Source organism: Kogia breviceps, chromosome 9, assembly GCF_026419965.1.
Source record: "Kogia breviceps isolate mKogBre1 chromosome 9, mKogBre1 haplotype 1, whole genome shotgun sequence".
In the NCBI taxonomy this organism is placed as follows: domain Eukaryota; kingdom Metazoa; phylum Chordata; class Mammalia; order Artiodactyla; family Physeteridae; genus Kogia; species Kogia breviceps.
Window position 1 is genome coordinate 21,831,224 of NC_081318.1, and position 24,959 is coordinate 21,856,182.

The following is a 24,959-nucleotide window of genomic DNA, read 5'->3' on the forward strand; positions in this document are numbered from 1 at the left end:
AACGGGGAATTTCAGAGTCCTAGAAGGCCAGCGGACATTGGTGCTGGGGAGAGGAACTGTTGAGAGGTGTCCCACTAACGCAGGGGCAAGGAGGAGAGGACTGTGAGGGGCCTTCGGATTGCTGAGCCCAGAGTCCTGAGTGCCTTTAAGGGAGAGGTTCGTGGAGTGAGGGGGGCGGGGCCTGCAAGATGTGGAGGAGTGAGTGGGCAGCAAGCATCACCTACACTTGCAACAAATTTTAGGTTGAAAGAAAAGACAAAGAATCTTCTGGTTGCTGGAGGGGTAGAATCTGTTATAGCATCTAATAGTCCTGTTGTTTTATATCTTTTGACAGTCTTCTCGTATTCTCTGCTGTGTGTCTTTGGTCAGATTATTTACCCTTTCCCTGCTTCATCTGTAAAATGAGTACCTGCCTCTGGGCTTGTTGTGAGGATTAAATGAGTCGCAAAGTAGTGCCTTGCACATAGTGAGTGCCATATAAATGGTGGTGAATAAGAGCAAAGTAGGAAGCATGTATGTCAAGCATCACATTTTGGGCACTTTTCCCTGAGTGTTCACATTAATTCTGTAGTGTAAGTGGCAGTGACCTCATTCTACAAACAAAACAGAGGCCTGGAGAGTTTTAAGGAACTTACTCTAGGTCATGCTGCTAACAAGTGGTAGAATAGAGAGACGGGGCTCCTTTGACCCGACCGAAAGTCGATTGCCCTCCCACTGGATCGTGCTTGTGTGTGCCCTCGGGCTGTGGCAGAAAGCAGGTCGGACTTGGAGCCTTCCTCGGCCAGAAGCTGGGGAGCAGTTTTACGTGGGGTGTGCGCTGTGCACTCTGCGTGTCCCCCACCCGGTTCGTTTCACTCACTGTCTTATCTGTCTGGCCCTTATGGGTACTGGGTTTGCAGCCCTTGTTCTAAAAGGGCTTGTCCTCTCTGTGGACTGGAGTACATTCTGCTGACTCTTCCTACCCACTATTCAGATACCATCTTCTATGTCTGCTTTCAAGGTTTTTCTTCAGCCTTAGAATTCATCTCTAAAGAAATGGGTGCCTCATCTGAATTTCTTGCCTCTAATCTGGTCTCAGAAAGTGAAGTTGCTGTGCATTCTTAGAGTCTTTTCCTGCAGCAAAGAATCCTCTGAACACCATCTCTTCTGAAAGGATAGTGTGATGGTTAATTTTATGTGTCAACTTGGCTAGGTCACAGTACCCAGGTGTTTGTTGAAACACCAAGTCAAGAAGGTGTATAAAAATACCTGTTGAAGGTATTTTTAGCTGAGATCAACATTTAAATCAGAGGTGTTGAGTAAAGCAAATTATCCTCGGTAAGGTATGTGGGCCTCATTCACTCCATTGACAGCCTTAAGAGGAAAAGATCGTTGTCCCCCAGGGATGAAGGAATTCTGCCTCCAGACTGCCCGCCAGCTTGAGACCACAGCATCATCTCTTCCCTGGGCCACCAGCCTGCCCTGCAGATTTCGGATTTGTCAAACCCCACTGGAATTGGCCTAAGCAATTCCTTAAAATTCCATCTCTTGATCTCTGTCTCTTTCTTCCCCGCCCCCTCCACACCACATCCTATTGGCTCTCTTTCTCTGGAAAACTCTGACTGAGATAGACAGGAAGATACAGAAGTTCACACTGTTCAGCTGCTGTTGATATTAGCAAAAAACGGCAGCAGGCCTCTCTCTAGGCATTCCTGGTGGAGATGTATATTGCTTGTCGTGTAGATGAGGAGAGCGAATTACAGAAGGGATGTGGAGCACCCAGTGTGATGCAGAAAGAAGATGTGAGAGCCAAGGAGAGGACTCCCGACTCCTCGGGTGTGGTTCGGTTGCTCTCTTGCTGTTTGGCTCTCACATGCTTATTAGCAGCATAATAAAGTTACTGGGTTTGCCAGGCATAATTATTGCTAACTTAGGCTCCGGATGCGCAGGCCCAGCGGCCATGGCTCACGGGCCTAGCCGCTCCGCGGCACGCGGGATCCTCCCGGACCAGGGCACGAACCCGTGACCCCTGCATCGGCAGGCGGATTCTCAACCACTGCGCCACCAGGGAAGCCCTATTGCTAACATTTATAGACTGTTTTTCTAGGGCTCAGGTCTATCGTAATTGCTTCACAGATGTTAGTGATTTTAATTCCTACAACTACCCAGTGAGATAGGGACTGATATTAACCCCCTGTTACCGATTTTAAACACCAAACCCCAGTGAGCAGCGTGGTCGTTGCTGCACAGCAGGTGAGTGAGAGAGCCAGGCGTGGGGCCCGGGCAGCCTGACTCCGGAGGCTGTGCTCTTAGCCTTTCTGCTCTACTGCTTCTCAGTCTAAGATGTCCTGAATGTAGCCTCTCAGCTGTCCCTTTGGAGCCATCGTCTAGAAGCTTCATCATGGTTAGTGGTGTTTTGGTAGGGGGCTTGTTTTAAACGAGGAATGCTCTAAGTGATTTTTCAAGAGGCCTTCCAATGGTACTCCCTTGCCTACCTCCTTGAGAAACAGAAAACATTCCCATTACAGCAACAGTATGGGGTATATTTTTAGCGACTAGACTTTCCTGTCTAGCTCAGTGACACTGGTGGCTACCTGATTTGCCAAAAGTCATACAGAAATACGATCAGGTGGTGATGTGGCTTAGTTCCTTGTCCAACAATTTGAGGTATGTTCCGGGGAAGAAGGTGGCAAACTTCTTTGTGTGTGTCCTTCAGTTCTCTGAGGAAATAACCCTCGTAACTGTCATTTATGGGGCCTTTAAGTGCTTCACAAACATGATCTCGTGGAATCTTCTCAACATTATCATCCCGTTTTACATATAAAGAAAGCAATAGGGGCTTCCCTGGTGGCGCAGTGGTTGAGAGTCTGCCTGCCAATGCAGGGGACACGGGTTCGTGCCCCGGTCCGGGAAGATCCCACGTGCCGCGGAGCGGCTGGGCCCGTGAGCCATGGCCGCTGAGCCTGCGCGTCCGGAGCTTGTGCTCCTCAAAGGGAGAGGCCACAGCAGTGAGAGGCCCGCGTACCGCAAAAAAAAAAAAAAAAAAAAAAGAAAGCAATAATCAGGGAGTTCAACAGTGTTTCCAGGGAAGGATTTAAACCTCATCTAATGACCCCAGCCGTGTTCTCCGTCACTCGGCTGTACCTCTGCTGCCAGCTCCGTGGTGTCCATGAGGGCAGGAACTTTTTTTTCACTGAGTTCATCATCATATTTCTGCATCTACCACGTGCGGTGCCTGACACGTAGTAGGTTCTCACACATACATGTTGAGTGACTGACGGACTTACTCTGTTCTCTGAGATCACTCGCAAATAGCCATGGGGACGGGGAGAGTCGGTATTACTGACGCATGTGGATTTAGCCCTCAGGCAGCTATTTGAGGATGTTTTCTCCTCAAGATGAGCCTGTCAGCCTGGGCTTCAGTCAGTGCTGCATGGCTCTGTCAGTAACTCTCCTTCCCAAAAGAAATCTGCATGCTACTGGGTACATTCCTGTCATTAGCATTCAGGACCGACTTTTCATAGCTGGTATGCCACACTGGTCTAGGGCAACATCTGAGTAATTCTGGTGCTTTTAAGGAATCATCAATTATGGTTTTTTTGTTTGTTTGTTTGTTTGTTTTGCGGTACGCGGGCCTCTCACTGTTGTGGCCTCTCCCCTTGCGGAGCACAGGCTCCGGACGCGCAGGCTCAGCGGCCATGGCTCACGGGCCCAGCCGCTCCGCGGCATGTGGGATCTTCCTGGACCGGGGCATGAACCCGTGTCCCCTGCATCGGCAGGCGGACTCTCAACCACTGCGCCACCAGGGAAGCCCCCACCCCCCTTTTTTTTTTTTTTTTCAAAATTATGTATTTTTAAAACATTCCTTAAACTCTCTGTTTCTTTAATTATTCCAGGTTGCTCTTTGTCTCTCTTTCTGTCTGTGTCTTTCTCTCATGCATTCTTGGTCTTGCACACATGCACACACACACACCCCTTAGTTTGTCACCTACCTATCTCACAAACATATATATCTCCTTTCTTTATTAGTAAAATACGTGGTATACTTGGGAAACCACTTTGTAAAATGAAACTGTATGATTTGTATTTATATTTTGTCCCATTTTTTTTCTCAAAATTCCTTTCCTTTGCTTCTCATAAATGAAAACTAGATACTGTATTCAGTACCATTTATATAAGCTTATTTTTCCTCCTGGAAATAGTAAGTTATGATGATGTTGACTGAAAAATTACTGTTAATGTAAGAAGCCTTAGAATTTACATCCAAGACAAGGCCGTGCAAAAATGCAGATTCACTCAGTAAACACCCACTGACAGCCTGCTTTGTGCCAGACTTCACCTCCTCTTAGCTTTGGAAAGCTTCAAAGTGGGGCAGTTTATGTTTAGGAATGACCAGTTAAAATAGCAAGACAGATATAGGCAAGAATCTAACTTTCAGAAATTTAAATGGGGGACGGGGCGGGGGGTGGGGCGGAAGCATGCACCAAAACAGATCACAATCTTATCTTATTGGAGCTCCAAAATTAATAAGTACATTTGAAAGATGTACTCTGCCAACCTTCTTAACAGAATTTTTGCTGGCACTCCTCTTTTTGAATCTCTGTTCTGAATCGTTTATTCTTTTTTTTTAGTAAGGAGGAAGAAAATGTTCTCCTTAAGAATTCATTAGAAATTAACATTAACCTCAGCATTTAGTGTTCTTCAGAGTATGATGATAAAGACTGATTTGAAAGGGCAGTGCTTAGTTTGATCAGCCATGGAAACGGACGACAGGCCATGGTCCTGGCCAGCACATCTTCGCCATGGTGGAAAAATGGTGTTGCTTTAATTGTAATTCTTTCATTCCCTTCCTTGCCAAGCCTACTGGCTTCTGTTATAACATGTGGCGACTTCTCCCTTGGAGACTAACTCAGTCCAAGTTGCCATAATATTTAGGATCAGTTACAAAGACATTTCTTCCCGTAAACCCATGCCAAATCTAAATCAAACTGTCTTCTCCTCCCTGGCCATTCAGATAGATCCAGTTCCTATTTGAAAAGCACAAGAAATGCACAGGCCTCTTTTTGTTTCATTGCCTGTTGGAACAGATAAATAAACAAGGCACATCATGCCTAGTGCGGCTTTGAGCTTGGTCACTTCCTTCTAAAATAGACTCTGATGCTGTGTTCCTTTTAAGAACTGCAACTTAGATGCTCTAGAAAAAAGAAAGCATATACTTTAAGTCTGTCTACAATAAACTGCCGCTATCAGTGCTGATGGGGGAGATAAGAGTAACTCCAAAATCATGGGCCTTCACCAGGTGAGGTGCTGAGCTTCTCCTGGACAAGCCACGAGAGACCCAAGACCGGGCAGGACAGGGAGATGTTCTCATCCTTAGCGGCCTTAGATCGTCCACCTGCTAAACAGGGAACACTAAACAAGTAATATCAATCAATCCATTTTGTTTTTAAGAAAGAAAGCCTAGCGAAATAGAAAAAAGATCCCCGATAAATAAATTTGTTCTGACCTCTAAACCTAGTCATTTTTTTCCCTTGGCATTTGATCCATGTATTACATACGTGTTTTATTCATCCTTGTAAAAATAATTATATTCCATAACCCAACTTTATTAGTATACCTTAATTTCTTCATACTTTTAGCAAGATTTACTCTCCTTCACTGCTTAGTTTGTTTTAATGCATAACTTTCAACACAGTTCATTTTTATGGGTTGTATTTCTGTCTTTTTAATTTGTTGATTATTTGATATATACAAAAGATTATGCATAACATACAAGTAAGCTCTAAAGCACAGTTGTTAAAAATGTACTCCAGTGACCCACCACCTACTTTTAAGAGCTAGAATGTCACAGTTGCTTCTGGAGCCCTCTGTGAACTTCCTTCCCACTATTCTCCAGCTTCCTTACAATTCTGAAATTTGTGTTTTTAATTCTCTCAATTTATTTTAAACAAACATAAATTTTTATCACACAGATGTGCATTGCTAAAGGTATTTTGAGATACATAAAAAATGGTGTCACACCACGTGTAGTTTTTTGTAGCTTATGTTTTTCCCCCTTATTATGTTTATAAAAGTCACCCATGTTATTGGGAGTATAGCTGCAGTTCCTTTGTATACATTGCTGCAGTGTTCCAGAGGTGTGAATGTATCACAGTTTACCCATTATCTTGTTTATGGGGAGAGGGGAGAAAAAGGAGGAGTTCTGTTCTAGTCGTGTTGACTTTGAGATGCCTGTTGCAGTTCCAGTGGAGATGTTGAGTTGGCAAGTGGATATTCAAGTTTGTATTTCAGGGGAGAGGTCTCAGATGGAGGTACCAGCATGCAGATGGCCTCTAAAGCATTATTTCTCCAGCCGTTTCTGGAATGCTATTTAACCTATTGATTTGAGATTTTTATTTTTAAAAAAGCTTTTATCTTTCTTTTTGCTTCTGGTCTTTCCAGTCTGCCTGTCACTTTGCTGAAGTGTGACTTGTAAAAGAATAAATGAGGAGAATATGAGCCTCCAAGAAAACAGGGGAAAGTGTCTTGCAAACTCTAAAGGGGTGTAGAAGGTTAGGTATTTTATTATCACCTCTCTCACGGAGTTTCATTCATTCCAACTGGAACTCTGTATAAATCTGCTTTGGAAACTGAAAAAATATATACTTAATAAATTATTACATTTGATTTTAATACCTTGTTAACTTTCATCTAATAGCTAATGTTCACCTAGTGTTTACTTTACAAGAATTAGCGCATCTAATCCTCACAACATCCTGTGACAGGTAGATGGTATTTATTCATATCTTACAGACGAGAAAACTAAAGCTCGAAAATGGTAGACTCAGGATTCGAATCCACAGAGTTGGCTCCTAAAAGCTGTGCTCTTACCTAATATGTGGGACCTGCCCCTCTTTTCAAGGACAGGTTTCAACCAGTTCCTTCAGCTTCAAGCTTTCAAACGTTTTATGGTCACATTGCAGCGTGGCCACCTTGAGCCAGCTACAAAACAGCACTCAAGGCCCTGGGCCCTGGCAAAGGGCCTCGTCTGCACTGACTTAGTTGCGCCACTGGACCAGCCTCACACCTCACAGGGCACTGCCCACCTGCCAGGTGTCCACTCTGTGCCCGTTTAAAATGATGCACTTGATTTAAGTTCCCTGCCTGAAGCCACCCAGTGAATCAGTAGTGGGCCAGGGACTGTGATCCGGGTCTCCTGCCTTTCAGGCACCGCATTTGCTTTGTGTTAATGAACCGTATTTCTCCAGGGGATCTGGCAGAGATTTGAAAGTGCTTAATTTTACTGCAGTAAATACTGAGAATCCTTTTTAAAGCATAGAAACCAAGCCCCAGGCAGGGAAAACATAATTTGCTCTCAGGGCCTTTGACAAACTCTCCTTTTTGGCACTGGGATTAGATCATAGATCGCTGGCCTTGATTCCATCTCCCAGTGGAGCTGGCTGAAGGGGTCAGGACCTTTGCTGTGGCCACAAGGCGGCAGTTGGACCTGGAAATACTCCTGCAAATGAAGCTGGAACGCACCACGTCCTACCCACAGAATCAGCATGTCACAGCTGATTGCCGTCGGGGGTGTGATGGGCAAGGTTACATTCCTGGGGCATTGGTGATACAGGTCAGGACCCAGGTGAATTAGCCCAGCGGTCAGAACTGACACTTTCCTGCCTTTCTTGCTCTGTGCTGGGTGCCGTGCAGTTAACTTGCTCTGGTTGTGAACGTGCCATATTTTCTAAACCCTAGTCAGTCAGGAAGAAATGATAGGCATCCAGAAGGGAGGAGAAAAAAATCTGAATCATAAAGTACTTGAGTGCAGAGTGTACAGGGAACGATTTTTTTATTTTGTCATCAGAAGAATGCTAGATGTATTGTAGTCCCTCAACCGATAAATACTTGTGATAAATTGATAAGAGAAAAACTGAGAGAAAGGATGGAGCAAGAAGAAAGCTGACTTGCCAGGGTTGGTCTGGTTGTGTTCAGATGGGAGCTGGGGTTGAACGTAGTTTTCGCAGGAGACCCACAGCGTTAAGGTGCACAAGGGCATGCGTTATTTCTTTTCATTCTCGTAATTCCCACGGCAGCCACAGATGATGGGAGTCGAGGCTCACCTCTGCCCTGACAGAAGGGCTTCAGGCATTTGTGGCAGAAATGGACCTGATTAGGTCTGCGCTTGGCTCAGCAGGTTAACTTTCCTGTCGGTAACTGTTCCGAGGCAAGATGCTTCAAAACTATGATGATCGGTTTGGGCTTGTCTGTGTTCACACTTTCTCTGCGGTGCAGATGATTTTGTTTCCACTTCCTGCGGCCCTGCCGGTTCAGAGCCTGAGCAGTGAACAGCCTGGCGGCCAGATGAGGCAGCAGACGCAGCCTTTAAGACCTGGGGCTGCAGTCTGACTCTCTCTGTCAGTCACGGGCTGTGTAAACTCAGGCGAGTCCTCCGCGGTCCTGTGTTGATGACGGCGCCCCATCGTACCCTCATAGGATATGCTGCGTGAGGAAAGGACTCCTTGGATGCTCCCCCTGGAGCCAGGTGATGGGAGGGGTCACAAGCATCCTCGTAGTGACACTACCTGCCTTCCTAGCTGATGTTGTCCTCTGCCCCCAGTGACCCTGCTTATTATTGGTAAATGATTTCCTCATTGACAGGCATCCTTTACCAGAAGGTACATTTCTATGTAGGTGGTAAAAACGAGAGGAGTTGCTTGAGAACTCGTTCTGCCTTCACACAGATGCATCCAAAGTTAAAATGGGGCTTTGTGTTTCCAAGAGATGCTGAATGAATAAAAAGGGAAGAAATGCTGGACCTCGGTCACAGTTCTTAAACTGTTCACTTAAGAAACACAGCTCTGTATTTACACACAGGTAACCTGAAAAGTCAGTGAGCAGAACTACCTGCTGTAGTGGCTGTTGTACAGATAAAACATGAAAGGTCTAGGAGCTAAGCATTCCTTACTTTTGTGCCCCCGTGTCACATGCATAATAGTTTTAATTTCACGCTAAAAGATCACTTGGGGTGGGCTTCCCTGGTGGCGCAGTGGTTGAGAGTCCGCCTGCCGATGCAGGGGACGCGGGTTCGTGCCCCGGTCCGGGAGGATCCCACGTGCCGCGGAGCGGCTGGGCCCGTGAGCCATGGCCGCTGAGCCTGCGCGTCCGGAGCCTGTGCTCCGCAGCGGGAGAGGCCACAGCGGTGAGAGGCCCGCGTACCGCAAAAAAATAAAAATAAAAAAGATCGCTTGGGGTTATTGTGAGATTTGATGAGATAATAGTTATAAAGAATTTTATATTCTATAAATGAAAAATCTGATGAAACTGTAAGAGTACTCCTTGTCTTTGCTAAAACCAGTGAAGCTGCTGTTGCAACTGTTTTCTTCCTTTCCTTCCCTCCCTCCCTTCTTCCTCTTACTACTTCTTTCTTCTTCCCTCCCCACCCCTTCCCCACCCTCCTTCCATCCATCCCACGGTGTTTATGTAAGGATAACACAGACACTAATCCTGCCTTCGTGGAATTTACAGACTAGTGGAAGAAACAGGCAGTGTACAAATGCACAAAGGCAACTGCAGGTTATGATGTGCTATGAAGAAAAGAAGCATGTACAGTAAGAGTCTCAGTAAAACCTTGTGTTTGCCTCTCCGTGTACACATTAGAAATTAAGGAGAGTGACAGAGCTGTTCTGTTGTCACCTATTGGAGGGTAGATTTATAAGCATAAAGACTGGTTTTAGAGACTTCCCTGGCGGTCCAGTGGTTAAGACTCCCCGCTTCCACTGCAGGGGGCACAGGTTCCATCCCCAGTTGAGGAACTAAGAAGATCCCATATGCCACGAGGCATGGCCAAAAAAAAAGGGGGGGGGGTTGGGGAACTGGTTTTATAAAGCTACCTACTATGGAATCACTCTTGGAGGTTAGTATTATGAGTTTGTTTCCATATAGGTAAAGGATAGATAGATAGATAGATAGATAAAGTTAGTTTTTCCTAACAAGCACAAAAGACAATCTGTGAAAACCGATGTCTCACGTGTGCATTGTAGGGTTGGATGATGACTGTTGGTTGAGTTGTAATAGAGGAGAAGCTTTCATTTTATTTGTTACAAATAAGTTTAGAGCAAGGCTGTACATATTCTCTGCTGCTTTCAGAGGAATTTGGAAAGGGAGAGCTCATTTCTGTGGTGTTTACGATAGCTGTCTGTTCCTAAAGAAGATTGCATGGAAAATTCCCATCAGTGTCCTTACTTAGACTGAAATCAGGTATCGGGTCCGCTGTTCATGTAAGACTCAGTGGGCAAGAGAGCGTGGAAGGAAAGCCACCGCCCCTCTGAGGGTGGCCACCCTGGCCGGCAGGTCGGCCAGCTCAGGCTTAACTTCTGAACGTGGATACCTCTGCACATGTGCTGGGAGCTGCTGGAATCAGTGCACTTCGTACTTCCTGTCACCTGAAGAGAGGGCTCTGGAGCTCGGGTCCTTCCCAAGTCTCACCACTAAAGTGAGCAAAGACAGTGCCTTCAGTTCAGGTAACATGTCCAGGGTTTAAATTCTCACAATCCATCTTTGAGTCCCCTCGGGGCAGACCTTGTCTCTTCTTCTTTGGCCCTTCTGACTAAAAGCAGCCAGGATTTTTAAACCGACTAACCTTGAAAGATTTCCGAACAGAGGAGAAAATTCGAGCAGAAACCTATTAAAGCTGAAAGTTACCTTTAAAATTACCTTTTCTCATTAGGAGTAAGCACTAGATCATTGAAAGTTTGTTCATGTTTGTGACTGATTGTATATTTAAATAATTTAAAACTCGGTACCTCATTTTAATGTTGAGTTCACTTCATGTCCATATCACCACCATCATTTCCATGAGGTTCTAGGTCTTTTGTAAACATATTAAACACAGTACTTTCTTTACGACATGAATTAAATCTAGATCCCAATGATATTTGGCACCTTCTAAATACCCAGATGGGCACAGCTTTTGCCTTGAAGTGAAGACGTGCGTGGGGTTTTAATCACATCATGTTTTATTTTTTCTCCTTTAAATATCGCCTTTTCAATAGTTGCTTCTTAATGAATGACTGGTTGTTTACTGTGGTTTATAACCAAGAATTTGAACATTAAAAAATTCTAATCAAAATACAGATGGAAAAAATTTTCCCTTTCGGTCGCTCATCTTTTATATTAGAATAAAAATAATTTGTCTTCCTTTTGGAAACTTAATAGTTTAAGAAATCCCATCATTCTCTTCTTGAAAACTTAAGTTTAATAAATCAGTTCTGAGGAAATTTAATTATAGTTCTTAAACTATAAAAAGCTCTTATAAAATAAAAACAAGGATAAGGCTAGAATAAGTTTCACCTCTTGAGCATAACTGTCATTTGAAAGAAAATGCAGTTAAATAATTTTTGCTGTATCTTCTCCATTGTTTAATCACTGAAAATACTGGGATTTTTTTTTTTTTTTAAACAGCAGAAACAAGGCACGGAATTTGTTCTCTACCCAGGTAAAGATCATTTGAGTCCAAAGACCAGATTGCAAAACAGGCCTCAGATATCTACCTACAGAGGATGAGAGATGTTCAAGACAACCTGAAGGCAAGAAGGGGTGGGGTGGGTTCTGTTGTAGGGGGTCTTCAATGAGAATTTTGTATCAGAATTATACCCTCTTTTATCTTTGAAAGTGAGTATATCTTCATGGCAGATTATTCTCTTGAAATAAGACAGGCCCGATGACCACAGGGAAGTTATGCTTTGGGAATACTCATCAAATTAAGAAAAGAGGGACTTTCCCTGGTGGTCCAGTGGTTAAGATTCCATGCTCCCAGGGCAGAGGGCCCGGGTTCGATCCCTGGTCAGGGAACTAGATCCCACATGCTGCAACTAAGAGCATGCGTGCTGCAACGAAGACCCAGTGCAGCCAAATAAATAAATATTTTTTTAAAAATCAGGAAAAGAAAGAGCTTATAAAAGGGGCCAAGTAGCTCAGAGGTGTTGTTCCTTCTGCTGAACTTCTCTTCTAAATACGAGCACAGACTCGTAAGAGCAGGTGTTTTGATTGCCCTCTGTGTGTTGGGCCGCTACAACACACACACCTCAAAGACGTCCCATCAGCTCCTGGTTTTTGAGCCTCGGCTGTCCCAAAGGACGCTGAGCACAGCGGGTTTTAGGCTAGGGTTAGGGTTTGGTGAAAGTTGTTGTTGCTGCAAAGGCAGAGGGCTGAACTTGGGCAAACATGTGGCAACAGAAAGCTATTCTCTGTTCCATGAAAGAAGTGGCATGATGCTTTCAGATCCTGCTTGCAGATTGCCCGGTAGGTCTACAGTTCGCATTGCATTTATAATGGAAATAAGTGATCTGACACTCACATAGCTAAATATAATTTATAATTTTGATGTAAGGTTGAAAACATGAAAGATCATGCTTTTCAAACTGCTGTGATGACTTAGACAACTCATTTTAGATAATGGTGAATTAAGCCCGCCAGCCATCTGAACATTTTTCACCCGTTTGTTCAAACACCTTGCAGTTGAGTGCTAAACGTGCGTGTTTAATTGCTTGAACTTAAATTATAAAATCCCTAAAGGATGTTTATGTCGTAGAAAATAAGTCTTTTGCAAAAACTGTCTGCCCGCTCTCCTGAGCTCCTTGCCTCTCTCAGGACGTCTGTGGCAGTCCCTCTTAGAAGAGGTCTGCTTTGCAATACAGGAAGTTCAGCTCTTCGGGGAAAATGCAGAGGTCTGAACTGTGAGCACCGTTACTCCAGGCATTCCCCGGGGAGTCCACTTGGTCAGAAACAAGCTTAATGCAAGAGCTGTAGTTTATCCAGGTTTCTTGAAGGTGATGATTAACATGGTCAAAGGTCTGTTTCATCAGCCCAGAGGCCACCTCTGTTCTTAAGCTCCAGCCATTCACCTTTGCTCTTGCTGACTCCCTGCAGCCACAGAAGATACCAGAACGGGATGAAAATGGCCCTGCAACAGAGCAGGGCACTCTTGGCTTGAGCCTTTTTATTTGTCCCTCCAGCGGTCCTTAGCTGGTGTGACGTCAAGGCTGCCATTCAAAGCAGAGAAAAAGGAAACCGTGGCCTCTCTTCGCATCAGTAGCCTGGACAAGCCGTTGTTTCTCAGGCATCCACAACGCTCTCTGTCTGGCAGAGCTGTGCATTCCATGCCTGGGTGACCTGGTTAAATGGAGGAAACCACATGCTCTCCGTTGAATGCTCTCCAAAACAAGCATTCCACCCTGAGCTTCTGAAGCACAGGCTTCACTGCGTCCGAGGACTGTAAATGGAACTGCAGCATTGCTCTGCATTATCTGCTTGCATATTCAGCGTCTGTGTAGTCTTAAAAGAGAGCATATCATTAACAATGGCCTTCATTAACATACACTGCAACAACGACATTATGCTGCCTTTGGGGCCAGTGCTACAAAACCCTTTTTGGAAAACCAGCGCTGTGTTAAAAATCTTTCGGAATCACAGTCAGAAGTTCAGAACCGCTGAACTGCCACTGGCTCTTCCCGTCCCACTTCTGCTCGCCGTGTTCCCCAGTTTCAGATTTCTGAATTCTAGAAAGCTCTTGTATTTACCTACGTATTAATTTCTCATGGTGCATTTTTGTGCTTATATAGCCTCTGCATGTGTATGAAAAAGAATCTCTACTCTAAGGTGTAGATCACAGGCTTTGGATTTTTCCTTACGAAGAGTAACACCTCTTGCTTTTCAGAGAGAAGGAGCTATTTCAAAGTATCACAAAACCGCTCTCTGTTTAGTAACAAAAGCCAAGATCCCGACAGCAAACTACCATCTTGCAAGGCCAAAAGCTCACTAATAATGTTCTGATCGCTTACTTACATGCCTCAGAATTCACCGACTTAAGACTCAGTCTCCCGAGGGCGTGCCTTCTTGGGTTTCTCTGGCACCAGAGACAACATTATTTTATTAGATTCTTGGAGGCGGACATGACAGTTACGAGAAAAAGCACAGCAATCACATTTTGTAGTCCAGCGTTGTCTTGGTTAAGTCAATAATATGCTTTTGAGGTTTTATGTTACAAATCCCATTAAATCTTTCTCAAAACAACCCTTCTCTGAATGCTTCATTGAAGGATATTTGCAGAAACCAAAACCATTTATTTTTATACAGAGGTGTATATACGCGTGTCAGGCGGGATCTTGATATACGTTGAGGCCTTTATAACTTGAATTATCATAAGACAAAATTCTTCCAGATTATAAACTCTTGTCTTCTGGGGAAAAAAGTAGAGATCTTCAGGTAACTAGGTAAAGATAGAATAGGTAGAGTGAATCTTGTAAAGTTAGGATTTACACAGTTTACTAGACTTCGGTCTAGTTTTGCGTAGACAGTCAGACTTGCCCAGAGGCTAGCCGAATGCCGTATGAATGCTGTATCTATGCCACCATAGATACAGTGGTGGGACCAGGGCATGCAGCTGACGAGCCAGGTCTTCTTTATGGGTGCTTTGGGCTGGGTAAGCCTGAGAATCTTGCAATGAGAGGAAACCTAGGACATTACTTCCCATTTGTGGGCTGGAGAATTAGTTCTCTTATTGTTCACTACTATTTGCGTATCAGTAATTCTTTTATTCTTCCTTTTTCTATTATTTCCATTTCAAGAGGTCCTTGTGACCTGAAGATAACCGCCCCGAGAAAACTGTTACTTTTAGAGAATTGACTTAAAACTGAATCAGATATTTTAAACAAACAGCAAAATTTAAAAAAAGAGTCTATTGGGATTAAGTCTTGGAAAGTTAAAAAAAAGTTGAATCTCAGTTTGTTTTACATTATATAACAGAAATTTGGGCTATGATGCAACAATATGCTATTTCTTAGACCAGAGATTGTTCACTTCTGTGGCAGAATCATAAAGAGGGTGATTTTTGTTATAAGCATTTAATTTCCCCAAGGACCTCTCTTAATCTTTCGATACACAAACCATTCTCTTGAAGAGCCTACCTCTCCTATAATCATCTCTGTTGACTTTTGCTTCCTCAGTTGTTAACTGTTCAAACTCCCTTTGATCCTTATTTGTCAGTGACTGTGTGTGACTCATGGAGTTCCCCAGCATAACTTTTATCAGCAATGTTTGAAACTGCAGTTTCTGTTACAAGTGAACTACATTGTATTTGCATTTTTATTCTGTAGTACTGAGCAGCCAAGAAAGTGAGCAGGAATAGATGCCGATGTTAACGAGGACTAAACGCCAAGTGATCACTTTGTCATTGTTTTTTATATTCTGATGATCGGTACTTCTTTTTGCATCCTGGTAACCGCTGGGACTCGGAGAATGATCATTCAAGTAGTTAGGGACACCCCTCTCCTCGTAGTATGGTACGTTTAAAGCACTCAGTGTGGCTTAGTGGGCTTTATAATCAACCACATGTAGATTTGTATGCCATTCCTGGCACTTAATAGATTTTATAACCTTGGGTGAGCTATTCGCAGAACCTCAGAGTCTTGGTGTGTAATGTAGAGTCATAAAACCAACCTTGTGGAGTGGTCATGGGGATTAGAGCCCACATATGTAAAATTCCTGGGTGATGCATAGTGCGTGTAGCTCAAGAAATTATCCCCGTTAGGGCCACTGACGTTGTGCAGTTGTGCGGTGCCATACATTTTATGAGACTTTCACACTCAGTTCAGGTTGAGGAACTTAAACTTCAGCAAAGTCATTGAAAATTTTTAAGCTGTGCATTTACCTGAGGAAACTAAGTTTCAGAAGGTCATATCTGGTGACTGTGTCTGTCCCAGATTAGATCATATCATTTGATAGCCATTTTCTTCATGCTGTAGATGAGAACACCAAGTTCCAAGGAAACCGCATAACTTTCTCAGGACCACATGGTTTGCATCTGGCAGAGCCAAACCCAGAATCCAATCTTCCTACTCTTTACTGTGTTTTTCTGCCACCCAGTTGCTCGTTGGCAAGTGAACCAATTAAAAAGGCTGTCATAGTTGTCCAGGAACAAAGTGATAAAGGTCGGACATATTTTTTAGAATCAGGAATGGGCGGGAGAGGACAAAGGCAGCAGTCACTGGAAACAAGTGCTGATTAGACTTGGTGAACGATTGGCTCACCTCTGCTCCCTGAAGAAGGGTTAGGGTCTAAGTTCTCAAGCCTGGTCCTATGGCCATACAATTAATTAAGCTAAGATAAATAGACATTATTGGTTTTGTTGTTTCCTGATGAGTTTGAAAGGACCACCCTGTCCAGATGGAAGTATGTAGGATTGAAGGTCGGAGAAGACGCCTGTGTGAAGAAATAACTTTGAGATTCTAATGCCAGAGAAGGAGCATTGAAACCATTGTGCTGTGTAGAAGTATACACACCTCTGAGTGCGTGCGCGCACATGTGTGTGTTAAACTGGATTTTGTGACATATTCCCAATTCAGGACTAAGCCACATTATAACTTACGGCTCAGTTATAATTACAAACTGTTACACCTTCATCAGAAAGAAGAGCTATTCCCATAGATTCTTCTGTGTCTGTGTGTTTGTTTTGTTGGATGGATCCTGCTGTGGCATGGAGAAACAGACTTTGCTGGGCCCTGTTTTGTAAACAAATCTGCTCACACACACTTTCTTCTATCATTGTATGTGTACACTGGCTCTGCTTTTCCCACCAGACACACGGAAGCCTAGGAATTTAGAAGCTTGTTTTCTTTTAGAAATATGCAGCCATCAAAGAAAAATGTGGGCATGCATTTAAAATGTGCACATCTACCCTGTGTAAGTTTTTGACTCTTCACGATTCTAACTCTGGGCCATGAACTCCTCAAGTACATCGCAGCCCGATACACAGGCAGTACCCCTGGGAGGCATCCTAAAGCCACCTTAAAACTGTTGATGGAGCTCAGTAAATAAGAGAAAGCTTTTTACCCTCCAGGTTCATTCTGTGGGATTAGTCAGCCAAGATGATAAAGTATAGTACGAGTTTTCCCAAGAAAAGGTGGTTGGTCCCTTTCTTAGATTGGACTCTGAACTTAGCATAATATATATTTATACAGTCACTTCCTACCTGTAGTTTTTTGCATGTTTTATTTAATATTCCAGCCAAGTTCAAGTTTTTATGACAGGAAGTATGTAAATGGTTATGACAGGAGTAAATAACATTTGATTTTATGATCACAGTACAGGAAGTAACTTTTCATGCCAAATAAATCTTTGGGGGGAAAAGTGCCCGCTTATAAATTTAACGTACATAAATTTCCCAGAATCTTTGCTCTCATAAGGGGAAATAAAACCAGAATGTGGTCTTATTTCTTTCTCTTCTTAACTTTCTTGTCAACAGATGTCTGTTTTTTTTTTTTTTTTTTTTTTTTTTTTTTTTGTGGTACGCGGGCCTCTCACTGTTGTGGCCTCTCCCGTTGCAGAGCACAGGCTCCGGACGCGCAGGCCCAGCGGCCATGGCTCACGGGCCCAGCCGCTCCGCGGCATGTGGGATCTTCCCGGACCGGGGCACGAACCCGTATCCCCTGCATCGGCAGGCGGATTCTCAACCACTGCGCCACCAGGGAAGCCCCAGATGTCTGTTTTAAGATGAGGTATTTTCGAGTGTTTCGTTGTGACTCAATATGACACGGAACCATTAAAAAAAAAATTCTAAGTGAATATAATAAGGCCAAACGTTATAGAATAAATAGCATGAAAAGTTTGAATACCCTAAGTAGGAAATTACTTTTTCCTTCAAGAGTAAATGACTAAATTATCAATCACCATAGAAGCTGAGGAGGCCCCCAGCTTCCAATTCCTCTGGTTTCCACGTTCCATAAGCACATGGGAAGGATAGTTTGTTTAACATCAGGTCTGCATATGAGCAAGTTTAGAGAGAAAAGAAAATTGGCTAGAACTTCAGTTATGTTCATCATAGGAGAACTCTGATAGAGAGGCTCTGTGTTTCCCTGACTTTAAAAGGAAGAAAAAAAAAAAAAACAGGAAAAAAAGATATTTTTCCCCCTCATCTTTCTCTTTTCTTCTTAAAGCCTGAGGAGCTTGTAGTGAGAAGAAAATGTCTGACACGTTTCTGAGGACTGATGTTACACGTGCATGCGTCACGTGAGTGAATGAATGCCTGACAGATCAAAATACTAGTCAAGAAGCCCTTGCCAGTTCCGGGTGGCTGTGAGGCAGTGGTGCAGCGCCTTGTGATGGAGGAGCAAAGCTTGCCTCTGTGCCGGGGATCCTCACTCCACCACCCTGACTGAAGGGACCTCTAGATCCCTTCAGCCTCCAAAACTCAGCATCACAAATTCTGCAAAGAGATAGTTTGCAAATTATACGAAGCTGTTCTCAGAGAACAAACTGATGTGTTAGAGTTAGCAGTACTCAGTTGTCATTAGTTTTCTTTCAGTTCTGCGGGGAATATATTTGCATGTGACCGACGTGAGTAAAGATCTGCCTTGAGTAGTAGTTTTCAGGGCGGCTTCACGTAACACGCACCACAGCCCGGCGTGGCGGGCGGACGTGCTGATGGAAGGCTCCCTGGCTTTGAACCCGGACTCCACCACCTGCCGATGGTGTGACCGTGGTCAAACCCTTAAAGCCCCTGAGGCTCAGTGTCCTTATCTGTAGGGTGGGAATGATCAGACGAGCTGAGCTCGTAGGATCGAATGAGTAGATCCGTGGAGGTGCCTAAACCAGCCCTTGTAGTCAGGTTGCTGTCACCATGGACAGACTGGCTGAAAGAGGCTGGGTGATCTGGACCAGAGCAAAGCATCACTGGGGGAAGAGGCGGAACTCCAGCGCGAGGCCTCCCGACTTCCCGTGTTGGGTCTGGTGCCCTTCCTGTGTGAGGCCACACCCCAACGTTTCCATAAAAGGGCCACTAAAGAGTGCACTCCTTTCCGTTGTTTAAAAGGAAACTTGGAGTAAACGGTAGCTGTGAAGAACATCTGTGACAGGGTTTTGTTTTGTTGGGGGGCATGAGGGGTCAATGGGCCCAGAGGTCTGGAGAGCAAACACTGATTCTGTAAACTTGGGCTTGCAGGATGTCCACAGCGTAGCAAATTAGAGCAGGACCTGGATAGTCCCTGTGACTTTATCACATTCTGAATACCCACCCTTAGAAATAGTCCCCTCAGCCTTCCCGACTTACAGGAGTTCCTAGAGGGCAACAGCTTCTCGGCAGCGGCCACATGGGTTGGGTTCATATTCTCCGTACTGTCCCCGCGTGTATTTTTATGATCTTTATTCGGTTTTGTTCTACTTTTCCTTTCTCTTTTTTGAAACCTCTGCATTGGCCACCCAGGACTTAAGAGGAACTTTCCTAAGGTCTGAAACAGGAACAAACTGCAGAGAAGCTTTTGAGAACTTGGAGCGTGTGTATGAACGTGACACAGTGGGAGGGGAAATTAGATATTCTAACATTTGAGTAAGTGTCTGGCCTCTAATCATTCACCAAGCTCAGTGTCAATAGGAGTTTTTTAAGCTGTAGATATTTAAAACTGCACACTCCCTCTAGGGTTCCTGTTTAGACATCATACAGAGAGGTCCTCTTTACACTGAGCAAGTTCACGATGAGGTCTTGGGAGTGAGGACAGAGCGATGACTGTTGTGCAGTATTGTTGGTTTGAATCAGATCCTTCAGGACATTTGTTGGTGCTGTTCTTTTACTCATCCTCTGTTTGAAGGTTATATTCACACCCTGCATATGGTTTCCATACTCTTCTTTTTAAAATATCAGTTTTGGTAAAATTATAAAAGCATTTCACATTCGTGAAAATTTCCTTCCAGAGTATAAAACACAAGACGGTTTTATTAAAATTTCTCACGTATATTCTTTATGTTTATCTTGAGTGTTCAACAATGAGAAATACAGGAGCTGGGGTAGAAGGCGTCACCACGTTAGAAATTAAGGGCTGAGCGGTGCCGTGTAACAAATAACGTGAACACATTGGATCTGTTTGTTTTTATTCTTTAGTCCCACTAAGTGGAAGCTCGTGTTTTTCTCTTTCTGCCCGCATGTACTCCCTCCTCTGCCCCCGTACCCCACCATTCCCACCCAAGATAGAAGCACATAAACAGCCTGAAAATAAAGGACAGGTTTTTCTTTTAAGCTCCTCATTTAGCAAAATGTCTACAAGTCTCTTCAGAAAATGAGCTGTGTCACATTGATGCTCTCTAAGATGGGATAAAAGCAATTTTTCTTAGTTTGCCCAGTTATCAAGAAATTCTACTCTTCTCTAAGTGATCAGGTTTGGTTAAAGCCAAGAGAAATACAAAAGGTCACAGCTTAGCCCTTCGTGGTCGGTTTTCAAGGGGCGCTTTGGTGCGAAAATCACGTGGTCACTGTTAATGTGAGGGGGTGTTAGAAATAGGTGTTTTTCTGCCCCCATCACAGACAAATCTGAAAATGTTCCCCCTTCTCCCAAACCCCGGGGATGGAACTCAGAGGCTGTGTCTTCAGCGTCTCAGCACCCAGTGGGGAAGATGATTTCCATATTTGAAATTTAGGGACAAACGAAAATAGCTCTTTTTCCTTGAAGGGTTAATGTTCTAAACAGCTTCAGATTGGTTCACTTGAATCTTAAAATTACTTTTCTGGTCACGCGCACTGAAGGTCTAAGCATTTGTGAAATGTCTTTTTTTTTTTTTTTTTTTTTCTTTCTCCTGATGCTGTTCTCTCTTGGCTGTCTTAATTACACAGGGGTTGAAAAACCAAATTAAAATTAGGCGTGGCTGGTAAACAGCGATCACGTTGCATGCTTTTAGCTTTGAATGCTTGTTGGAGTTACTTCTCCTCCGTGTATTGCTTTCCTCCGCACTTTTTTCTTTCCAAAGGAAATATCATAAGCTCTTTTAGAAGTACTCACAGGAAGTGAGTGTCCATATGCTGGTTACTCGCCAGCAACTGAGCGTTGACAGGTGGAGAGTGCTGCTGCCCTCCTCCCAGATTTATTTGAACCTTTCTGCCAGAGCCCGGGAATATTCGGGGTGTACAGAGCAAAGGGTTTTTGTGTACTGAGGGAGTTACAAGAGGAAATTGGTCATCGCGCGTCATCTTGGTGGATGGTGATTTCAGGGAGCTGTGACGGGGGGTCAGCGAGGCACGTGGCTGCCGCCGTTTCTGAGGTTTCTGCTCACTTCTCAGAGGGCGGGCTGTCTTCTAAAAATTAGTGCTCCCTCCACCACCAACGACGATTCTTTTGCAATGAATCACTTCCAGAAATGAATAGCCACAGTTTTTTGGAATGAAGGTTGTGAAATCTCTCGTTTATAATGGCAGGTTTTCAGTTGGTGGTTTTATCAGAGAGAATTTCTCAAGATCAAAACGAAACTTCCTCTTTAAAAGGAAAGAAAGTACTCTCAATACAGAAAGCAAAAGTATTTCCAGTCTCCTCCTGACGCACTGTCACAGAAGATCTCTGTACTTGTATTTAGAGATACACGTCCATATATCTGCCTGAACGTGTGAGTCCTTGGAATTACGGATTCATTGCCGGTAGCTGGTGATCTCCTACGCAGAAGGTCGCTAACTACAAGAAATGTTACATGCGGTGAGTAGGTGGTAGATTCTGAAGATTATTGCTGACCCCGTGCCCATCCTCTTGAGTCGTGGATTCAGAGGACTGCTAGCAAGCTCTTAAATACTTCTGCCTTGTCTGATTTAATGGATGGAGCTGCAGGACTCATGGAAGCCTGTGAAAGGTTTTTCAGAGCATGGGTTAATTGCATAATCATTGAATCTTTTGAATATACTAGTCCTTTTGAGGAAGAAAAGATGTTTTACAGAAGGAAGCAGTTTGTGGGGGGCTTTTAGAGGTGCAGTTACTTCTCCTCTGTATTTATTTTAAGTATATCACTCCATCTTCTTGTGTGAAAGAAAGAAATGACTACACAGTTTCAACAGAGAAAAAGTTATGCCAACTCTCTTTTTTTTTTTTTTTTTTAATGCCAACTCTTTTTAAGTGAAGAAACTTCATCCACGTGTTACTGCTAACTGGAGTTTTGTCCTCCTGACTATTCGCAAGGGGAAACTACCCCATGAAAAAGGCTAACCTTCTGGCAGTATCTGCGATGTGTCTCACCCAGAACCCAGTGGGCTTTCCATAGATTATTGGCAGCACTTTTATCAAGGGGGCAAAGAGAGGGAATCCAGTTACTGGAAACAGTGAGTGCAGCTTCAGAAACTGTTCTCTCTCGTGAGTGGAGAAGTTGTTTGACCTACTGACTCATTTCATAGGAATTGGGGAAAACAACCTAGTGTGGTTTTCATTGTTAGTCCTGGAGGATTCCAAAGTCTGTGTGTCTGCAAATAAGATGAGCTGGGGAAAGGTAGTGTAGCCACTTGCTGTTTCTACTTGCTTGTTCTCCTAATGGAATTCAATCCCTTGCTTCCAGGACAAGTCTAGCCTGTGCTTGGGGATCCTTTGTGTGGCTGTTCAGTGGTGAGTACGGATGACAGCAGTTTCTGATTTTTACTAGATTTTGCTTCTCAGCTTCTGAAGGGCATTTCATCCAAGTAAACGCTTTAAAGAGCATTTTTTTCCTGGCACATTTATGCTACATTTTATGTTGACCTGTAGAAAATACACTAGGTGTGGTGACAGTTGTAAAAGATAGCATAACCCGTAGACAGCAATGAAAGTTAAGATTTAAGATATATCTTAATAGAATAGATTTTTGCAACTTCACGACATGAAGGCAGTTTCGATTTTGACATAATTCAGTGATTTTTTTTTTTTTGGTAATGTTATTTAAAACACAAGTATGGAAGGTAACAGTACATTCTAGCAAAAATAATATAATTACTGATAGTTCATGATAGGCATAGGTTTTTGGCTACTAACATAATATTTATGTGCAGAGAAACTTTTGATTCTGGATGTTTTGGTTTTAAAGTAAGTTTTATCGAAATAGCTAAAGGTATCAAAAGAGGACAAAGTAAGTATACCGTACTTGGATAAAAGTAGAAGCTGAGGGTGTTTGAAGTGATTGGTATTTAAAGTGTTAGATTATGGCCTGTGTATAATTTCATATATGATGGGTCCACCAAATCACACCCTCAAGTTCTGTTCTTCACTAATGCAGCAGATGCTTAGTGTATAATTATTACAGAGGTTCTCATTCTCGTCGGAGATGGACGAGGAGAAAGTTGATTCGGTCATGCTGGCTGGCGCTGTTTATCCAATTTACTGCTTTATCTCTGAATGCCTTAGGGTGGGGCTCTTACCCTTTCCAGGGTGTTGGACCCCTTTGAGACTGTGATGGAAGCCACGAATCCTCTTCCCACCCTCATACACAAACACTTGCCCGCATTTTTTTTTTCGGCGCTTTTGCAGCCACAGTGGGTCTCATCCGTGGGCCCCGCTTAAGGGCCCCGCCAAGAGCAAGACCTCAGCATGACTCTGCCATTCCCTAGCTCCCCAGCAAACACTAGAATTTAAAAGAGGAGGCATCCAAGTCGGAAAGAAGTCATTCTCTGTGGTCGCTGGGTGGGGATAGATATAAGGTAGTTTAGCTGAGTACACAAAAAAACGCCATTAGAAAGAGCATGTAGCCCTTATAGGCCGTCAACTAAATTTAAGTCAGTACTGTAATGCTGCTGTGGAAAAAAATAGACATGATTCTTGAGGGTATTAAAAGGAGTATGACATAAAAGGGTAAGAAAATAAGACTTGCATTAGTCAGACTCATTATTATGTCCAATCTGAGTCACATTTGAAAAAAGGTTTTGGGTAATTGTGAAGAGCTCCGATATACAAGCAACAGAAAGTTATATACCCTTCTAGCAAAAGAGAAAGTAACCAGAGGTTTTAGTCCCCAAAAGGCTAAAGGATTTCTTGCTAAAGGTTTTTAAGTAGTCACAGTCTGATTTATCTTTGTAACACACTGCCTGCTTTCAGCAAATTGCAGTACTTTTAAATGGCTGTCCTTGTAACACTTCTGCGATAGCTTCGGCAAGAGTAAATAAATTCAAATAAAACCAAAGAGATGTCGTCAGGACATAAAGTGTATAATAAATACACTTCTTTGTTGATTAACAGATAAGAACATCTCGATTGCCAAGATGATAACGTAAACGAGTGGCTGAGGAAGTTATGAAATCTCTGGGATCTCTTTCAAGATGAGAATAGGGAATTCTGTGTTAGACGGTGGAAACATTTATTAATTCCTTCTGCAAGCTCTGAGGGCCTCCTTTGCTAGATGCTCACGATCTGATAGAGGAGGCAGAGGTACAAAGACAGATGCACAGTGTATGATCTGGCAGCAAGAGAACAGCACATGCCGCAGGACCTCGTGACACTCAGCCACCATCCGTGAGGCTTCCCATCTGAGGTGGTGTCTGAATTCACCCTTCGAGGAGTTAGCTGGACCAGGGAGGCAGGCGTTGTGGTAAGGGCTTCAGGTAGGAGGAACAGTGTAGACACAGGCTCAGAGCACTAGGTGGTATGATGGGAGGGTGCGGGGAAAGGAACGATGAGGGAAGGTGAGGCAGGGGCACCACCGGTAGAGGGGTCCAATGCGCTGCTCCGTGTTTGCCTGAACGTGTCCACCCAGGAGGGTCACGAGGCCAGGTGTACTCAGAAAGATCACAGGGCTGCCCCGGAGGGAATGGCGTGTGTGTGTGTGTGTGTGTGTGTGTGTGTGTGTGTGTGTGTGTGTGTGTGTTGGGGGCGGAGGGGATGGGTCGGGCAAGGGGCGAGGAGACCAGATAGAAAGAAAGCTCTTGTCATCCAGTGAGGAAACGACGAGGACACCGATGGCTGTGGATTCCAGAGAGGTTAGCGAGCTGAAAATCGGGAAAAGGTGGAGTAAGGTTAATGGCTTAGGTTATTAGTTGGTATCGTTCACCACAGAATGAAATCCGAGAGGAAAAACAGTTTAGAGGGGAAGACAAGGCGACGTGGATGGGGCAGGCCAAGGTGTAGGAGCCCAAGGGAGCAGGAAGGCGGTTTTTATGGGTGTGGACCTTGAAATGTAGGTTAGCAGCAACAATTCGAAGTCGGGGGTGCTCTTGACTTGTGTGAAGACCTGTTGCTAAAGCAGCG

General features: G+C 43.9%; 1 long non-coding RNA gene across 1 annotated transcript in view; it reads left to right on the top strand.

Annotated features, from left to right (window-relative positions):
* The window catches only part of LOC131762599 (uncharacterized), a 77,864-nt gene that overhangs the window by 26,169 nt on the left and 26,736 nt on the right, over positions 1-24,959 (top strand). The window contains exons 4-5 of the long non-coding RNA XR_010842082.1: positions 21,349-21,464; positions 22,309-22,355. This is a non-coding gene — a long non-coding RNA (uncharacterized lncRNA). The remainder of the gene's footprint in view (positions 1-21,348; positions 21,465-22,308; positions 22,356-24,959) is intronic.